Genomic DNA, 20,340 nt, shown 5'->3' on the forward strand with positions numbered 1-20,340 from the left:
AAGGCTTTGTTCTCTTTCCTTTCTCGATATAAAAAAATATTACAAAGTTGTCATCTGAAGGTAGTGAAGGAATATTCAGCCCCAAAAAGATGCAGAGGAGGAAAGTGTTACAGCAGTGTGCGAGGCCATTAATTAATTCTACTATTATTTTTCTATATTTTGTGACATTTGTGGTATTTTTCCGCTTTAAAATTTTGTATAGTTTGTTGCCATTTCTTTTCTCAATCTAAATAAAGGTCCACTTTCAATACCTACGTTTGTTTTTGTCATTTCGTATTTTCCTCAAAGAGGGCCCTTCAAAATGGCTATGGTTCTGTTCCCACAAAACCTGGGCTCAGCCCTGGAGCACACCCACAGCCCTTTATTCCTTGTTGTGGTCTAATGGAAGAACTCCGTTGCCTTTACCACATGCGTGGCCAGTGCCCACTGCATACCAGGCCCTGAGCCAGGGGTGGGCACACAGCAGCGGATGAAGCAGATCTGAGACCTTCCCATGGGAACACAGACATCAAATAAACCAAATCGTAGAGTTGCTGTGGGGAAAGAATAGGAGAGGGACCTTGTTATAGGGAATAATATTTCAGCTGAGACACACAGAATAAGAATAAGAGGAAGAACGGGCTATGCAGAAAGAGGAGCATGAGTGAAGTCCCTGAGGTGGGAAAGGCTTGGTGCATTACAGGTATTCGGTAAATATTTATTGAATTAATGAAAAAGGTAAATATTAGGATTTGGGCTGGGCCACGGGTGCATACAGGAGAGGCACTGAACCCTGGCCGGAGGTAGTCAGGAATGAAGGAATGAGGAATAAGAACAAGCTGGTCAGGTTAGAATTGACTCCCTGAGTTTCAGGAGGAGGAAGAGCATGTGCAAAGGCCCTGGGGTTAGAGGGAGACCAGAAAGCAATGCTGCAGGGCTGGACCCTCGGGGGCTGGGTTGGGGGAGAAAGGTGTGGCTGAGGGGAGGTTGAGAGAAGGAAGAGAAAAGAGCTGGGGTACAGAATTGGTCATTGATAAGGCTGGATAGTAAAACCACGGCCAGAACATAAAAAGCCTTATAAGCCATGGCAAGATCTTGGGCCATATGTTGGATACTATGGTGGGGTGGTTTTAGGTAAGGAAATAACATGCTCTGATCCTATCTTGTTCAAAGACCTGGTTGAAGGTCAAGAGAGGACTGGATGAGGGGGCAAAGCAGGAAGACCAGTAAGGGAGCTGTTAAGAGAAATGTGGGTAAGAGAAGGCGGTGGCCAGAGGTAGTGGCAGTGGGGGTGGGAAGAGGTGGACAGATCCAGAGAGTTCTTGTGTACAAGAGGGTTTCTTTCCAGGAACGGGACTGCCTGTGGCCTTGGCTATTGGTCACCCTTGGCTGCATGTCTCTGACCCCGCAGACCCTGCCTCTTTCCTGACTTCTCATAGGGTTTGGCCCTTCAGCCTCGTAACCAATCAGGATCTTTCTGCGCCTCTTCTCCCTGGTCCAGTCCCTTCCCAGCTCTGCCCCTGGGGCTTTCCTCTGCCCTGTGAGACCTGGAGAGCCCGTCAAGTGACGAGTGACCCAGCTCCCCGCCAGCCTCTCCTGGGAGGGCAGGGCAAACTTGCCAAATTGCTGTTCTCAGACTCACCATCCTCTAGGCTCCCTGCTGCCCCGTAATCATCTTCCTTGTGTCTGTCTGGGTCCACGCGCGTGTGTCCTATGTGGGTAGTATGTGTGTGGCATGTTTACGTTTCTCCACCCTTACCCCGGGGGCAGGGACAACCACGTGTCCCTGCTGAATCCCAGTGCCCAGCCCAGTGCCTGGGACGTAGCAGTTACTGGGTAACTATTTGTTGACCAACCGACTGACCTCCCACCATCTGTTTCTAGTCTCCCCCTCAGACAGAGCACCAGGGGTGAGGATTCAGGTTTTCTGATCACAATCCTTTCCCGTCTTGCCTCCCTGATGCCAGCCTCGTGTAGCATGAATATTAATTGGCAGCGACTCCTCAGTCCTACATCTGGGGTGTATGCTTTAGGGACACCCACCAGGCCCCGCTAATGCCTGCAGCAACCCTGAGCCTTGACAAGTTTGCAGGGGCTGACATCACATGAAATTCAAAGTAAACATTTACTTGTTTTATCTAAGGATAAACATTAGTTTATGCTAAAATTCAAAAAAGCCGCTGTCTGGGTTTTCCGCCTGCAAAATTGTGAGCAAGCTCATCCCAGCTGAGCGTACCCTTCTCCCGCCCCGCTGGGGGGCCCCGGGCGCGTGCTGAGTGTCTGCAGGGCCCGCGGAGGCACAGCACCAGGGCAGTCCATTCACCGCTTGCCGACTTCACTAGTCAACTTGGCAAAGCAAAGGCGAGCCCAGGGCGGGTGGGGAAGTAGAATCCTTTTTTTTTTTTTTTTCTCAGTTTCCTGTCGGGAAGGTGAAGGTGGCAAGAGGGAATCAGCAAGCCATTGTCCCCCCAGGTGCTTCTCATCCCTGGTGCTACTGTCGGGACAATGCTTTGCACCAGCCGAACCCACTCACTGCAAGACATTCATCATCCCCATTTCCAGGTGCTGAGTGCTAATAGCACCCCTCAGTCATTGTGACAATAAAAAAGAAAAAGCCTCCAAAATCTCCCCAGGAAGCAACGCCACCTCAGGTCAAGAAGCTCCGAGACCTGTGTGGTTGAAGGCAGGTTGGGAAAAGTCCCTGAATGGCCCTACTTCCCCTGTTCTTCTTTCTTTTATTTCTTTTCTTTTTTTTTTTTTTTTTTTGCATATATATTTTTATTGATTTCAGAGAGGAAGGGGGAGAGAGAGAGAGAGAGAGAGAGAGAGAGAGAGAAATATCAATGATGAGAGAGAATCGTTGATCAGCTGCCTCCTGCAGGACCCACACTGGAGATCGAACCCACAACCCAGGCATGTGCCCTGACCGGGAATCGAACCGTGACCTCCTGGTTCACAGGTTGACACTCAACCACTGAGCCCCGCCAGTGGCTCCCCTGTTCTTTCTGTCCGGGGTAATCACCCCTTTCTGCCCCTCATTCTTGCTGAGCCACATCCAACAAGACCTTCCCTGGGAATACAGACAACGGCCTCTCCGTGCATCACAAATACGTCCTCAGCGAAAAATCCCACTGACGAGCAGGCAGGAGGTCTCAGCAGCACATTCACTGAACACTTTGCCATGTGTTATGTCTCATCATAGCACCACCTTTAATATGATTGACTCTCAGAGCTGTTTCCGGACATTTCAAATCTGTGTGTGTGTCTCTGCTGATATTACAGACTCCTAGAGGGCAGAGCCGTGTGTGGGGCCCCTTTCCTTGGGGGAGAAGATAAGGTGGGTGCAGGTGTAAGGTCAGAGACCGTGTCGGAATGTGGGCTGAGGATGAGAGGCGGTGAGAGCCAGGCCCGGGCTGAGGGGGCAGCTGCCCACGGGCAGAGCTGACAGGGGAGAAGTGCCCTGGATCCCAAGACACCGCTCTGAGGAGTGAACGCCCCTGGGGCGCGGGAGGAAAAACAAAGCCCGATGAAGGGAAAGGGAAGATGAAGGGAAAGGCGCCGTGTCAGGGCTGTGGGAGGCGATGGCGATGATGCCGAGTCATGGCACCCACAGGGAGGGAACGGCCACTGGGCCGGGAGGCAGGGCTGAGCGGAGGCTCCGTGCCTGCTGGGAAGCCTGCGGGGACCTGCACCCCCACGCTGCAGGGCCCAGGGAGCCAGGGAGCCAAGGCGAGAGCGCAGCTCGCAACAGTCTCACTCTGGCAGGTATGACGGTCTCACCACCATGCTGTACACATGAAACCAATGCAGAATCATGCTGCATGCACACTGTCATTCTTTTTAAAAAAGAAAAAAGTTAAAGTCAAGAATATGTAGATAATGCAGCAGGCCTCAGAGCTTGAATGGAAATAAAATTGCATCATCAAAAAAAAGGGAATTTCGGAAGGGAAAGGAAGGGAAGGGAAGGGAAGGGAAGGGAAGGGAAGGGAAGGGAAGGGAAGGGAAGGGAAGGGAAGGGAAGGGAAGGGAAGGGAAGGGGAGAGGAGAGGGGGTGGTGACAAGAAAGGATGGCTTGGCACAGGAAGCATCCATAAACCTATCTACTCACATACATGTGTCATCAGTCCACTTGGTTATTTTTTCTGACTATGTCTGCGTGTTACAGGAGAGGCAGAAACCGTGCTGGGGCAGCCCTAGAAGAGCCATTGGCGATGGCGTGTTTGAAGGCAGAGCCGAGCCCGGTCTGGGTGGCAGAGCACGGGGCCCAGGGGAGGCCTTAGACTGGTACGCAGGGAGGGGGGAGAGGGAGAGGGGGAGGGGAGAGACTGCTCTCCTGGCAATTTCACCCAAAATGTGAACTAGCTCTGACCCTTTCGCGTCCACACAGAGGCAGGCGGTGGGTCCCAGCCCCTCCTGAGCCTCTTGCAGAAGGCAGACCGTCTCCGTTGCTTCCCGCGCCTTCCCCTAGTGCAGTCATGGCGAACCTTTCGAGCTCAGCATGTCAGCATTTTGAAAAACCCTAACTTAACTCTGGTGCCGTGTCACATATAGAAATTTTTTGATATTTGCAACCATAGTAAAACAAAGACTTATATTTTTGATATTTATTTCATATATTTAAATGCCATTTAACAAAGAAAAATCAGCCAAAAAAATGAGTTCACGTGTCACCTCTGAGACGCGGGTCATAGGTTCGCCATCACTGGCCTAGAGCCACAGCTCCAGCCTCACGGGCATCTGAGGGCAGGCTCAGGAGAAGGAGGCAACAGCACCGAAGTGTCCAGAAAACCAGAAAAAGTCTCCTTCATTCCAAGCACGGAGGTCAGTAATAAAAAAGCGTTTATCGCCGATTAATCTACAGCAGAGGTGAGATGGGGGACGGCGGGGGAGGGCCTTAAACTCCACGGCCAGCACTCCTCCTTTTGACAATCTTGGCAACAACAAGCAGGAGACAGAGCCCATTGACAAGGACGGCGAAAGCGCGTCTCCTCGCTGACCCGAGTCCTCGCCATGCATCGCGAAGATTCCCATCGTCATAAATATCCCTGATGAGCAAGCAGAAGGCTCTTAATTGGTTCCGACTCATTTCATGGTGGAGGAAGCCGGGGGAAATGCCCTGAATAAGAATAAGAGGGTGAGGGATCTCCCAGGAGGGGATTAACATCGAGTCTTCTATCAAAATGATGCCCGCTGGCCAAAGGCCACTGTGAGCACGGTCTCCCACCGGCCCAGGGCCTGTCCCAGCTCAGAAGTGCCAACCCCTTGCAGTGGAGTTTTGTGGTGGTTGATATTGTTGAGGAAACACTACCATAAGGAGATAAGGAAGACGACTGGCATTTATTAAAAATTAATTGCAGTCCTAGCCGGTTTGGCTCAGTGGATAGAGCGTCGGTCCATGGACTAAAGCTGTGGTCGGCAAACTGCGGCTCGCGAGCCACTTGCGGCTCTTTGGCCCCTTGAGTGTGGCTCTTCCTAAGCCTTAGGAGTACCCTAATTAAGTTAATAACAAGGTACCTACCTATATAGTTTAAGTTTAAAAAATTTGGCTCTCAAAAGAAATTTCAATCGTTGTACTGTTGATATTTGGCTCTGTTGACTAATGAGTTTGCCGACCACTGGACTAAAGGGTCCCAGGTTCAATTCCGGTCAAGGGCATGTACCTTAATTCCCTCTCGCGCAGGGTGCATGTGGGAGGCAACCGATCGATGCGTCTCTCTCACATTGATGTGTCTCTCTCTCTGACTCTCCCCTTCCCTCCCAGTCTCTCTAAAACTCAATGGAAAAATTCCCGGGTGAGGATTAACAACAACAACAATTGCAGAAACCCACGCATATATGGTCAATTAATTTACAACCAAAGAGCCAGGGATATACAATGGGGAAAGGACCGTCCCTTCAATAAATGGTGCTGGGAACACTGGACAGCCCCACGCAACACAATGAGACCGGGCCCTCTGTTCCACCATGCACGGGAATCAACTCGAGGTGGATTAAAGACTTAAACATAAGACCTGAAAGCATATGGCTCCTGGAAGGAAGCGCAAGTGCTAAGCTCCTTAACATCTGTCTTGGCAATGAGTTTGGGATTTGACACCAAAAACGCAAAACGAAACAAGTGGAACTACATCAAACCAAGAAGCTTCTCCACAGGGAAGTATCCACAAAATAAAAAGCAGCCTCCTGAATGGGAGACAATCTGTGCACATCATTTGTCTATCTGATAGGGGGTTAACATCCAAAATATAGAAGGAACCCAAACGACTCAACAGCAACCAACCCAAGTTTAAAAGGGGGAGGAGATCTGAATGAACGTTCTCCCCAGAGACATGCACATGGCCAACAGGTGTACATCATTAATCATCAGGGGATGCAGATCAAAAGACAAGAGACGGCAGGTGTTGGCGAGGCCGTGGGGAGAAGCAAGCCCTCGCCCACGGCTGGTGGGAATGGAAATTGGCGCAGCCATTCTAGAAAGCAGGATGGAGGTCTCTCGAGGCATTAAAAATGAAACCACCGCAGGACCCCGCAATTCCACGTCTGGGTACTTCTCCAAAGAAAACAGAACAAGATCTCAAAAACCCATATGCACCCCCGTGTTCATTGCTGCACTATTTCCAGTAGCCAAGGCGTGGAAACAACCTACGTGTCCATCGACGGATGACGGCGAAAAGAAATTGTGATACAAATGTGCAATGAAATATCATCGAGCCATAACAGCAAATGAGATCTTGCCGTTCACCACAACGCAGACAGACCCCGAAGGCATCACGCTACGTGAAATAAATCAGAGAAAGACAAATACCATATGGTCTCCCGTATATGCGAAATCTAAAAATAACAGCAACAACAAGACACAAGCAAGCTCTCGGATACAGACGACAGTGGGAACTGAACAAAGGACACCTCAATCAGAGGAGCGAGCGAGGATCACTCACCGAAGCGCGCGGACCCAGCAGCAAGAATGAGGCTCCGCTCCCGCCCCTGCGCCCAGCAGCCGCCTGCTCACAGCCAATAAACCCGCCACAGCTTTCCCCAATTTTCTCCCGACGCCTAATAAAAACTGGCCTCCCCTTTGTCTCCGGACTTGTCTAGGGTTTGCCATCGTGGGCTTGTCCCGTATTGCAGTTCCTCTGCGCTACCTGAATAAACTCCGCTTGGCTAAGCTAAAGACTCTGTTATTTCATTTTTAAGGTCCACAGCAGATTGGTGGTTGCCAGGGGCGGGGGTGGAGGGTGGGCAAAAGGATGAAGGGAGTTGAAAGTTACAAACTTCCAGTTATAAAATAAATAAGTGATGAGGATACAGTGTACAGCATGGGGACTGTAGTTAATCATACTGTATTGCAGATCTGAAAACCGCTGAGAGAGTACCTCTTAAATGACCTCATTATGAGAAGAAAAAAAAAAATTTCTGTGACCTTGCCCAATAGGATCCTGTGGCGATCATTTCCCAATATATACAGCTATTGAATCATTACGTTGTACAACTGAAACTAAGATGATGCTTCGTGTCCACGATACCGCAATAAAAACACAAGCTTTACTAAATACTTAGTCAAACCCTATGCGTATCTTTGCAGCACTGCTGGGCACGTGGTTGGCCACGTGCAAATTCCTAGCTGCACGCACGGTGCCACACAAGGAGGCTTTGTATGGTGCAGTATGAAGAGCGCTCCTCTATGGGGAAAAGGTCAGTAGCTGGGTAACCATAAACAAACGGTGGTATATCCGTACAGTGGAACACTATTCAGCAATAAAAATAAAAAAAAAATGGACCACTGATCACACAACATCGTGGATGAGTTCCCAAAACAACCCGCTGAGTGGAAGGAGCCTTACGTAAGAGAATACGTACGCTGGTGTATGGTTCCTTTTCCATGACGGTCTGCACTAGGTGAGCTGGAGTCGGGGGATGCTCCACGGGGGTTACCTCTGTGGTCAGGGACGGGGGGGGGGGGGACTTTCTGGAGTGAGGGAGACGGTCTGTGTATCTTGGTGGGGGTTTGGATTACACAGGTGTTTGCACTTGTCAAAACTCAGCAAACGTACGCGTAAGACGCGTGCATGTTATTGTATCTAAATTTTACATCAGATGGAGAAACTAAACAAATATTGAACTCCGGCTAATGATGTGCGCGCTGAAGTCTTTAGGAGAAAGTGTGCTGATGTCTACGATTTACTCTGAAGTGCGTCGCTAAAACGAAACAGATTCGAGGATGGATAAAGGGATAGAGAGATGGAGAGGTACGTGGAAAAGCGATTTTAGTAAGTGAGGCCTTCATGGTAGGACCTAGGTGGCTAGTAGACAGGTGTTCGTTGTAAAATCTTTCTAATTTGCTGTGCGTTGGAAATTTTTCACTCTAAAATGGAAGAAATAAGAGTGATGTGAAACCTCCCCCAAAAAATGCAACCATTTATTGGGTGCCTCGCTGTAGTCGGTGTTTTACATGTTTTCCTAACCCTCAGATCATCCTGATTTTACTGACCAGGAGGTTAGCACGCAGGAAACACGGCCCAGGGTGGAGGAGTGCTCCTTGGCCCTTCTTCTCGAGCGCCCTCTGGAGGCTGGGTCTGGGGCGGGGGCAGGCCCCGGCGCTTGTATTTTGGGTAACGAAAGTGTTCTTCCAAAGCTGCCCTTCTCAGCCTTCATTTTCCGCGCTGGCTTCCGCTTAACCTCAACAATGAAGAAAAGTCTTCAACCACCAGTTCATCACCACCACCACAGAGATTAACTGAACACCTACTATGTCCAGGGGATTCAAAGGCATATACACACAGTCTCTGCCTTCCAGAAGCAACCAGAGGGCATTTGAGATCTTGCGTCCCAACAATGTTGTCAGTTTCGCTCAAACTCATTAAAAAAAAAAATTTATTTTTAAGCAGCAACCAGAGTATCCAACCCAGCCTGGGGGACTGGACGCTCTGTGTGACTTGGGCGCTAACCTTGGGCAAGTTACTCAGTTCTCAGGCTTCGTCTATGAAATAAGGGCTTGAACTAGGCCACCCCTCAGGTCCCCGGCAACCCTCCTGGCCCTGTGACTCGAGACCCACAGTGACTTTGCAGGTCAGCAGCTGGTCCGGATGGTGTAACACCTTAGGCTGGAACTGGGGGTGTTGTCTCACAGAGAGTGGGGTCTCCGCAGTGCCTGGCTGATCTGGAGGGAGTGCAAACGCGGGGCCTGGAGGGGGACACAAGGAGACAGTGAGGAAGGAGAGGGCCTGCAGAGGGGTTAGTGTCCAGGAGCAGAGACAACACCGAGAAAACAGTGTGACTTTAGCTCCTGGGAAGCGGGGGTGCTACGCAGGGGCAGCGTGTGACGAGACGCTACCGAAGGAAGGTTCATCCACGTATTTGCAGTCGTGGAAGGAAACAGCGGCACAAATAACCACTGATGGCGACACGCTGCTATAAACCTGTGTGGCGGACTCCAGGGTACGCTGGAGGGGCAAGGGGAACTGAGGGGAGCAGGGCTCAGCTCCCCCTCATACCTGAGAGTTTCAGATTTATCTTGAAATGAGAACTTAGACCTCAATTGAACGGCATCAATTAATCACAGAAATGAGTAGCCAGGCCAAGGGCGTCAGGGGCGGGTGCTGGAGGATAAATAATGTGCGGCACACGCCTCCCGCAGCTCAGTGAGACGCTGCACATTCACCGGGGAGGGGCCGGCTCGGACAAAAGCCGAGAGTCTCGGGAAGAGGGCGGATTTGGGGGTCGGCTGTGCCTCAGCCCCAGGAAATTACTAAAATGGTCTCATTTAGTGCACAAAGCACTTGGTGGTCTTAGGCCCCGGGCCTGAGTCAGGCCCAGTGGGGCTCTCAGTCCAGACTTGCTTCCCTCGGCAGGTCCCAGGCCCCAGGCCCCACCTGCTTGCCCCCATCCTGGTGGCTGCCTCCAGGGAGCGTGGAGTGGGACAGCATCTCTCCCCACTTTGTGACCGGGTACCCTAAACATTCAAGGACTCTTCTCCCTAAAACTGGACCAGGATCACAAAACCACAAACTTGGGGAAGTCACACAGATGACGGGGATTCTCGCAGACACAGGGTTTTGGTTGGAGCCCCTGGCTTTGTCTCCTTCATAGGAGGTTGATAATAAATCCTGCCCTCCATATTTAATCCTAAATGGTCGCATTAATGTTCTCTTCATCCCCACCTGATCTTAGATGCCCTCGAGCAGGCGTAGGGAACAATGGCCTATATAAAGCCCGAGAAATCATTGGGTCTGGCCCTGCCAATGCGTTAGGGGTGAGTTAATTAAATGTTTGAATAAACATAGCAGGCTAATTATCAGGCTAAGCTGATAATTGTGTATGGCCTGCAAATGATGTTATAAATATCCAAATGGCCCTTGGCAGAGAAAAGTTTCCCCATCCCTGCCCTAGAGGCACAGCTCTAGCCCAGCCCTGGTCTCAGGTGTCCCCTGACCTCTGTCCCACCTGACGAGGGCTCCCTTTGGGACTTCCTCATAGCTGTGCTTCACCCACGGCTGCGGGCGTGACCTCACACTGTGCCTTCTGGTCACCTAGCCCTGCCTAACAAACCACCCAAAACCTAAAGGCCGAAATAAACCATCACTCAGGAGCCTCTGGCTCCTGTGGTTGGGAATTTGGGAAGGACTGGGCTGGGCGGTTCTGGCCCAGTGTCTCTCCTGGGGTTACAGTCACATGTCAGCTGGGACTAGACTCGTCAGAAGGCTCGGCTGGGGATCCACTTCCAGGTGGCCACTCACACGGCCGGCTCCTGACCGCGCACTCAGTTCCTGTCCGTGGGGTCCTCTCCATGTTGCTGCTCAGTGCCATCCTGGCAGATGCCCTCCCCCAGAGCAAGAAACCCAAGAGACCAAGCCAGACGCCGCGACGACTTCAGGGCTTAGCCTTGGATGTCCTACACTGTGCCTCCTCCCTTATCGTCCTGGTCACACGGCCAGCCCTGATTTAGTGGGCAAGGGGCCACCCAAGGAAGCAAAGATGGCTGGAGGTCACCTTGGCAGCTGGCCCACCACACTCTAAAGCAGCGGTTCTCAACCTGTGGGTCGCGACCCCTTTGGCGGTCGAACGACCCTTTCACAGGGGTCGCCTAAGACCATCCTGCCTATCAGATATTTACATGACGATTCATAACAGTAGCAACATTACAGTTATGAAGTAGCAACGAAAATAATTTTATGGTTGGGTCATAACATGAGGAACTGTATTTAAAGGGCCAGAAGGCTGAGAACCACTGCTCTAAAGGCTCAGAAGAAAAGGACCAGGCTCAAGCATGAAGTCGCTTACAACTTAACTGGGAAGGGGGGTGGGCCGGGGGAATCTTGCATACCTGTACATATAACACAAAGAGGCTGAATAATAACAATGATGATGATGAAAAGACAGTACATGCCCTGGGATGCAAACTAGGTATTGAAAGAACAAGACGGATCGAGGCTCTGCCCTTTTGAAGCTTGTCGTCTAGTGAGAAGGACAGGTTTCATAACATAATTGCACTTGGAATAAAAAGCCCATCTCCTTACCCTTGCCATTCTTTTCTGCTGCTGCTCACCACCTTTCTCCCTGGGCTCCCACCACTCTGGCCTTGTCTGCATCCCGCCAGCAGACCACGCTCCCGCCTCCCTTGGGGCCTTTGCCCTGGCCGTTCCCTGGAATGCTCTACCGGTCTTCCCAGCGCCAGCTCTTCCTCACCATTCAGGTCCCTGCACTTGGCTGCCACCTGGTCTTTCCCTGAGCGTTTCTCCTTCTCCTCCCCCAACTCGAATGCAGAAGCTGCGTGAGAACAGAGCCTGGGGATGCCCTCACTGGCGTCTCCCGACCTGCAAGGTGAGTGATGAGTGAACGGGGGGCTGAAGTGCCCACTCTCTGACCAGGCTGTAAAGTGTAAACTGTATAAGGTCTCCCTTCTGGAATGTGGTCACCAGGAGCTCCAGGCCTGTGGCTTCGCCGCCCTGCGGTCCCACCCTCGGCCGGTGCATCGCAGACGCAGTGTGAGATGGAGCCACGCTGACTCCTTGATGCCACGCGAGGAGCACATGTCTGCCTCCCAGGATGGTCCACGTTCGTGACACCGCCCAGGCTGACTGTGTGACTTGCATCTGTTCCCTGGGCGGGCCCTCAGCTCCCGACCGCCTCGGCTCGGCTCCCCAGCTTCTCCCGCCGTCAAGGGAGGGGCCATTCCGGCCTGTTTTGCTGCCCTTGCGTTTTCAGCTCTCCTGGCCTGAAATATGGAAAACAGTTTTTTATTAACACCCCGGCTTTCCTGCCTTTCAGGAGAAACAACACGACAAACAGAGGCCGCACGCGTATTTATTTTGAAAATATGTTTTTTCATCTGGGAGCAAATGGACGCTGCCAGCCTCCGGCCATTTCACCTGCTGTGGCGTGTGATGAGCGAGGCCTTTCTCTCTGGGTGGTGGTGTCAGCTAATGGACTCGCGCTCCCCACGGATGTTTGTCTTCAGTTAATTAAAACGTTGCCAAGCCTTCCGTTCGGCCCTCGTGCACAGCAAGGCGGAGCCGTGGCCTGTGGCACTGATCCGGGCTGGCAGGCGGAGTGGGGGCGGTCACCCTATTAAATATTAATCTAAGAGGGCATCAGGCCTGTGGGCTTCCACCCCTGAGGCCCCGCTGGGAGGTCACAAATCAATGCCAGAGCAACTCGCCCTGTCGGGCCGCAGTCAGCAGCAGACGCAATCTTTCGGAACTGTTACTTGTCAGTAAATCTGAGCAGAATTGTGGGAGATCGCCCTTAAAAACTGGGATGAATTACCCGCACATCTACCATGGGACGGGGTGCTACCCACCATGTGAAACTGAGTCTTATAAATGATGAATGGGCCAGGGCCACGCTGCCCACATTTATTTCAAAGCTGTGGGCCAGGTTAACACACGAGCACTGCAGCCTGCACTTCTGATGTTTTGAAAATCTGCCTCCACCAGGGATGGGGATGGGGATTAGGACTGAGTTGGTGCGCAAGGCTCCATGCCTCCATTTTGGGGGGAATGTGGAAGCTGCTGCCCACATACTCACCTTCCCACCCCCTCCCCCCGCTCCCGTCACTGTTAGCTGTGTCTCGATTACTAAGTGGTTTTAGCGGATGCCCTTGCTTGGCAGACTTTGAAGCTAGGGGGAGCACTCCTATGTGTGTTGAAATGTGTACCCCCCAAATAGGTTGAAGCCCTAACCCCTGCGACCTGAGACTGTGACCTGACTTGCAAAGAGGGTCTTGCAGATGTGATTAGTTAAGGTGAGGCCATACTGATTGGGTGGCCCTGCACCAAGGACTGGTGTTCTTGTGAGAAGCGGTGAGAGACATCAAGACACACGGGTGCTCCCTGGGATGTGGAAGATGGAGGTTGGAGTGATGTGTCTACCAGCCAAGGAAGACCAAGGATTGCCGGCAACCCCCGAGCCAGGAGGCCAGAAGGGACCCTCCCTCCCCTGGACCTGTCAGAGAGGCCTGATGACACTTTCATGTGGATTTCAGCCTCCTGAACCGGGAGGACACATGTCTATTGTTGTGAGGCACCCGTGGGTGGTACTTTGCTATGGGCGCCCTGGGAAACGGATGCACACTCTACTCCTAGCCCTTCTGCTGACCCTCCTCACGGGCTCCATCACCCCGATTCCTTTCCTTTTGGGGGAGGTCACATACAGTGAAACCCCAACTTGCTAGAAGGCTTAAAAAGTGGGGAGTCAGGCTGGGAAACAAACCTCATCGTATGTCAAACCTTGCGTATGATTTTCGAAACATCTCAGCCCCCGTTCTTCCTTAGCGGAGGTCAGTGAACATGGTAAGATGGCTCTTCGATGATGGAGATGTCACTCTGCCTCCAGGGCCATCACTTGGAATTCAAGTCTCCCTGGCTGGCTCCACCGAGGCAGAGAGGACACAATGTTGGCATGAGTTTGTACTGACCCCAGCACATACCTGGGAAATGAATTTTTATTTTCATATTCCTAACCTTTTGTCACTTCTAAAAGTTGAATGTAATCAACAAATAATAATGAAGTTAACCTGAGGGTTCCAGCTAGGTCAGTTTCTATTCATTGAGATGCTCCACCATTCTGTTGTCTTGAGATAGCTATGGGAAGAGATACTGAACTCCGGGTCGGGAAACCTGGGCCTGAATTCCAACTCTGCTCATCCTCACTACAGGCTTGGAAGGTAGGTATAATTAACCTCCCTGTATAATTAGCCATCTCCTCTGCCACCTCCAAAGGGACCCATTCAGGGAACCAAAAGGATGGTTTATGCTTGCCCTTTGTTTTGCTGAGTGGAGCACACCAGCCGAGGGTAGAGATGAGCTGCTCAGGGTAACCCAGGGAGTTTCAGGATGTTGTGCAAGTTAAAGAGGGGGAGGAGCAAGTTGATGATTGGCCGGGAAGAGGCACTGGGAAGGGGAGGTGGTGGAGAAGACAGACGTCCTGTGCAGGATGGGATTTGGTTTCTATTGTGGGGTGTGCGGTCTGTGTCTTCTTCCCCATCTCCCCCTCGGAGCAATGGAGGCAAACATCCCAACCTCCCAGGCCTGCTGGGTGGATCACAGAAGAGGATACAGGTAAGACATCTGGCACATCTGGCCTCCTCCTTCCTTCCCCTGTTGAACGAGAGCCTACTGTGCTTTTTTAAGAAGACAAGAAAAAGGAAGAACAAACTCCCAAATCCACGAGCTGTTTAATGATCAGCTTTGACCTAATTCCACTTCAAAGCGTTTCCTTCCTACCTCCCACCTCCTCCCACCAGGCTGCCAAGCACAGAGACGACATAAAAACTTGGGCCTGATGGGCACCGGGAACGTTAAAGCCTTTGAGAAAACAGCTGTTTGTTTGTTCCTGTACCATGTTTCTGCCCCTGTCTCTTTGGATGACAAGAGCCTGTGGGGAAGAAGAAGAAGGTTTGCACTTTTTATAATCGTCTATGCACGGCTCTGGCGCCCTCGTTTCATGCCACAACAACGCTGAAAAAAAGCAAAACTGTGTTCCAGAGACTAAGTGCTCTGGCCAAGAGGCACATGGCAGAAATGGGGCTAGAACCCAGGTCTTCTCAGCAATTTCCTTGCCTTTCGCTGTCTCTGGTAGTTTGTATGTGGAACCACTACGGCCTCGGTTAGGACGCATTTGGCTGCAAGCAACAGAAAGCCCAAGTGCCCAGGGGCTGGATGCTGCAGAAATCAGCGTGAGCCCGGGCTCTGGGCTTTCGCTGCCCCTCCCTGGCTATTCTCCTCCGTGCAGTGACTTCACTGTCAGCCTGGCTTGGCTCTTGCCAAAATGATTCACTGCACTCCCAACTCGGCATCACCACATCCAGGGAGCAGAGGCCGGGTCTCACCCTGCGCCTCTTTTACGAATTAGGAAGAATCGCTACACGCAGCCCCAACGAACAGCCCCATGTGCCTCACTCTCTCGAACGGGAGCAAACTTGTGGCCGGCATCTGTCATATTTGTGGTCACTCTGGCTCTTTTGAACGCTCATCCTTTGTTGGGACAAGTTTGAAATTATAAGTTCCACCTTTCCAAGGTGGAAGCCAGATTTGGCCTCCCTCTGTTAGGACAAGTTTGATCATAAGCCCCACCTCCCCAAGGTGGAAGAGAGACTTTGCTCTCCTGGCACAGAAATGGGGCTTCTACTCCAGAGTTGGTGATGCAAGGACAAAAGTACAGAGAGGCGGCCCCTCCTCTCCCGCTCACACAGCCCAGTTCTCCGTGGTTGTGGTGGTCAGCCTCCCGGCACAGGAGCAGCGGGAAGACAGCCCACAGCACCAGAACTTGGTGGCGGGGGCGGTTTTCCTGTCACCTCTGACCTGTGGAATGGTTTGGGCCAGCCTGGCTCCCGGCAACCCCCATGTCCTTTCAATAAACCTCTGAAGGGCTGAATCACCCAGAGGTGGCCTGATTTTGCAGCTGAGAACCTGACTGATGGACACACCCTCCCAGAGCACAAGGCTGGACCCGCGCCCTCTGCTGACCTGTGCACACCTGAGCTCCCAGCCAATGGGTGGCAAGAGAGTTGGGGTTACACCAGTCAAGACCAGCTCTGAAGATCAGGGGGACGTCGGCTTCCCAGAAATCATAGGGGAACCTGTGGGAAACCTACATAACACTTAGACAAGCCCGCAGGCAAGGGACAGGGCTCACCGCTGTGCACAGGCGCCCTGCGGCCGGCAGGAAGCTGTGAGCCCTCAGCCGTGGACCCGACATGGACCGGCATGAATCCCGCAGCCTCGGCCTAGCCCAGTTGTTTCTCTCCTGTAACCCTGCTGGCAAAGAGCCACGTTGGGCTACCGTTAACTTCTTGAATTTCTTTGACAGGGGGTTTCCCAAACTTGAGTACCATGAAACGCCCCCTCCATTCACGGGACTCGGCTTGGGAAACACTTCCTGTGCTCTTCCGTCTACTTGCCAACGGCTTGACTCTCTGTTTGGGGATCTGGCCAGGTCTTGAGCTCCAACTCAGAACCACCATCTGAGGTTCTGGCGCCAGGGCTCTCTCCGTCTGACTGGACAACTGTCAGGTTCTACAGAGACGTGGAACCAGAACAGAACTCTGTCCCCACCCTTTCTCCTCTTCGCCTTCCTTCCTGAGCTGGTACATTCCCCCAAGAGGAGACTCGCTCGTGGTCCATCTTGGTTTGCTGAAATGAGCATAGTTAACCATTCCACCATCTCTTCCCTCACTTCCGAATAAACAGCCTCCTCTTCTCATTAGCAACTCAAGCAGGAAAATGCCTACCCCTCCCGGGGCTACTTCCCTTCCCTGCACCTGTGACAGACCCCGCTCGCCCAGATGTGATCCTGTAGACTCAGGATCCTTCGCAACACAATTCCCCAGGCAGCTATTATCCATCAATCAGAGTTGGCGTGCCAGGTGAGACAGTCCTACTTACCATCAATGACCTAGTTGATTAAATAGCTAATGTGTTTACTAGAAAAGCTCTGTTGGGTTTCAATTTCAGCTCCCTTATGGAACCTTAAACTAGAGTAGTCTCTAGTTACATCCTATCTACCCCAGGCCTTTCAGGGGGGAGAAGGATCTATTAGAAGTCTACTTTGGCATAAGAACTGGAATTAAACTGCCAAGGTCAGCAAAGCTTCTACCAAGAATTGTTCTAGAGCATTGCCCACTTCCCATTTTTCTCTGACCCAAACCCACAGAGGTATCTGGTGAGCTGACTCGGCCATAGAGAAGAGCATCTGAGGCCACCAAATAAATTGCAAACTACCCCCAGGAAGATGCATCTCCGGGCAGACAGCAATTGGAGATGCCCACGATGTCCCCGGCAGCGGCAGGGTTTTCAACTTGGCCTGAGCCAATGGAACCATGTGCAATGGAACCATGGGCCGTGGACAGACTGATACCTTCAGTCAGATAACAGGCTGCTCCAGTTTCTTCCCTCTCCTCCCCCTCCGTCCCCTCCACGCTGATCACATTTCCTTGGTGATTTTCATGCTTAGTCAGTAGGTCTTAGGGGACAAGTGCGTATTCCGTAGGGACCTTGTCCGCATACACTGCTCTGTGCTAATGTTATCCTCCGTACAGTATCTTCCTGCCTGCCTGCCATAAGCACTTATTAAACACCTACGATGTGCTGCATGGTGAGTCCTACTGTGGAGAAGAACGCCCTTGAACTCTGGAGCCACGGGGGAAGGTTGTCTATTAAACAAAGATTATAGACAGAAAACTGTTTTTCTGACCAGCAGAAAACTGTTTTTTTTTCAGTTGCTTCCTCTCTTCCTTGGGTCTTAAAAGAGCTGAAACTGAGTTTGGAGAAAATGGAGAGCCAGGCAGCTAAAATGCAGGGATTCCAGGGAATTCTGCAAAATAATGAAAAGCCCCCATAGGGCAGCCGTGGGTAAACTACGGCCCGCAGGCCGGATCCGGCCCGTTTGAAATGAATAAAACTAAAAAAAAAAAAAAAGACCGTAGCCTTTTATGTAATGATGTTTACTTTGAATTTATATTAGTTCACACAAACACTCCATCCATGCTTTTGTTCCGGCCCTCCGGTCCAGTTTAAGAACCATTGTGGCCCTCGAGTCAAAAAGTTTGCCCACGCCTGCCATAGGGTGAACATAAACCAGTTCTCCATCCAGGACACTATAAAGAGGGTGCAGCAGAACACTTTCTAGCCTCCGCTGATCGCCAAGGACTATTTAGTTTTATATACATTAACTCCCTAAGTCCCCACAATAACGCTATGAGTTAAATGCTTTTATTAGCATCATTCAAAAGATGAGACACACAGGCACAAAGAGGTTAAATGAGACCTGGCCAGGCCCTGACTGGTTTGGCTCAGTGGATAGAGCATCGGCCTGCAGACTGAAGGGTCCCAGGTTCGATTCCAGTCAAGGGCACCAAAAAAAGAAAAAAAAAGAAAGGAGAGACCTGGCCAGGTAGCTCAGTTGGTTAGAGCATCATCCTGATATGCCAAGGTGGTGGGCTCCATCCCTGGTCAGGGCACATACAAGATGCAACTAGTAAATGCATAAATAAGTGGAACAACAAATCTCTCTCTCTCTCTCTCTCTCTCTCTCTCTCTCTCTCTCTCTCTCTCTCTCCTCTCTCTCTCTCAAATAAATTTTTAAAAAAGAGAAGTAAAATGACTTGCCCAAGGCCAGCAGCTAAAAGTGGTGGAGGTGGGATTTGAACCTATGTAATCTCCCAGCAGAGTCCTAAGCTACCTGAAATACATACAACAAACCAATATATACAGATCATGGATTGGAGTGGGGTGAGTTGAGTAATACCTGGATGGAGTTTTTTGTTTTTCTTTTTTTACCCCCAGACTTCTATCAGATAAAATAGAAAGGTTATAAATGGGAAGCTCAGAGTGCCAACCCTCCCCCCTTCCCCCTTACAGGCCAGCCACTCCTCCAGACACACCTCTCTAGTGCCCCTGACCCAGCAGACCAGAGCCCCAGGGCCTGACCGACAGTTTTCAAGGCCTGAGTGCCAGATGTGGAGATGCACCTGCAGGGGTCCCTCCGTCACTAGCAAGCTGTACCTTTGATGGGGAAACCACATGATGTAATTAGTACCTATTGCAGCATTGCTGCTGGTCCTAGAAGCCTGAAGCCCAACTCTTAGACTGACCCTTCTGTCCCTTCATTGTTTTTGCATCAGTAAATATTTACTCATTCACAAACAATTGTGAGCACCCCTCCTGGCCAAGCGCCAAGTACAGAAGCCCTGAAAACACTAATTTGAATTCAAGAGCTGCCCCCAAGGAACTGGCTGTTTGCCGGTAAAGATAGGCAGATGGGGAGAGTGGGTTTTAGGATGCAGTGCCCTAGGAGCAAGCCAGGGAGGGCAGCCTGCCCTGTCCCTCCTCCCACCCTGCCCTTCCTTCCCCTGGGGGTTGATGAGCAGCAAATGAGATCACACTGGGAAAGTGCTTTGTAAACAGCGGAGGGTGAGAATGGGGTGTGTAGGGAGGAGGGGAGGGATTTACAGCCAGGAGCTGTCCTCCAGGTCTGGAGACCTGTGCAGCCAGAGGGCCAAGCTGAGGGCACAGTCCGGCCGTGAGCCTGGGCGAGGCCCCCTGGGCAGGACAAAGCCCGAAGCTCTGGGCTCACCCTCCCAGCAGGCCAGGCCCACACCTCGCTGCCCTGGCCACGCTGCTCTGGGCTCGGTGGTGGCAGGAGCCTGAACCCGTGTTAAGCTGCTTGGAACTAAGTGCTTGTGCAGCCCCGCACCGACCCCTGACCTCTTCCCATTGTCCCATTGAAGTGACAAAGGCCAGTCTCCCCCCCCCCCCCCCCATGAGAAGCCGTGAATTCCCTTATATAATGAGATCCCCAAGACATGGTGGCCCGTGACGCCGGCCACTGCCATTCTCTGTGCTGAGGCGCCACCTTGAGGCCAGTTCTAGCTCAAACGAAGGTGTAGGGATACTTTACAATTTGCCTGGCAGGTGGAAACAAAGAAGAAAAGATGTTCAAAGAACTAAACGACAAGAAAATGGCAGAGGAGCCCTAAGAGGACCCCAGCAGTCCTTTCACCAACTCCCTTGATGCTCGCTGATCAGACAGTAAGAGCTGAAATGTCTCAGCTTCTTGGGGCAGGATTTCCTCCACGTCCAGGGACCAGAGAGAGAATGGCACCTTCTCACAAACCGAAAATCTAGACCTGAAGAGCAAACATGCCAAGAAAACCCTCGCTTGCCCTGCCGCTCAGACCCCAACCCATCTGCTCTTTACCCCAAAGTTCAGCCGCCCTGGCCAGCTTGGGAAAAGGGGGTTTTCTGTGGATAAGGCCTCCTTTGGGGGAGAGTTCGCAGATTCTGCTTACAGTTCTGGAACTGCTGCCCTACGCTGAGCGTGAACACACATTTTCATGCGCCATTTATTTAGAAGTAGCTGGAATGGTTC

The sequence above is a fragment of the Myotis myotis genome, unplaced genomic scaffold (assembly GCF_014108235.1).
Source record: "Myotis myotis isolate mMyoMyo1 unplaced genomic scaffold, mMyoMyo1.p scaffold_m19_p_18, whole genome shotgun sequence".
Classification (NCBI taxonomy): Eukaryota; Metazoa; Chordata; class Mammalia; order Chiroptera; family Vespertilionidae; genus Myotis; species Myotis myotis.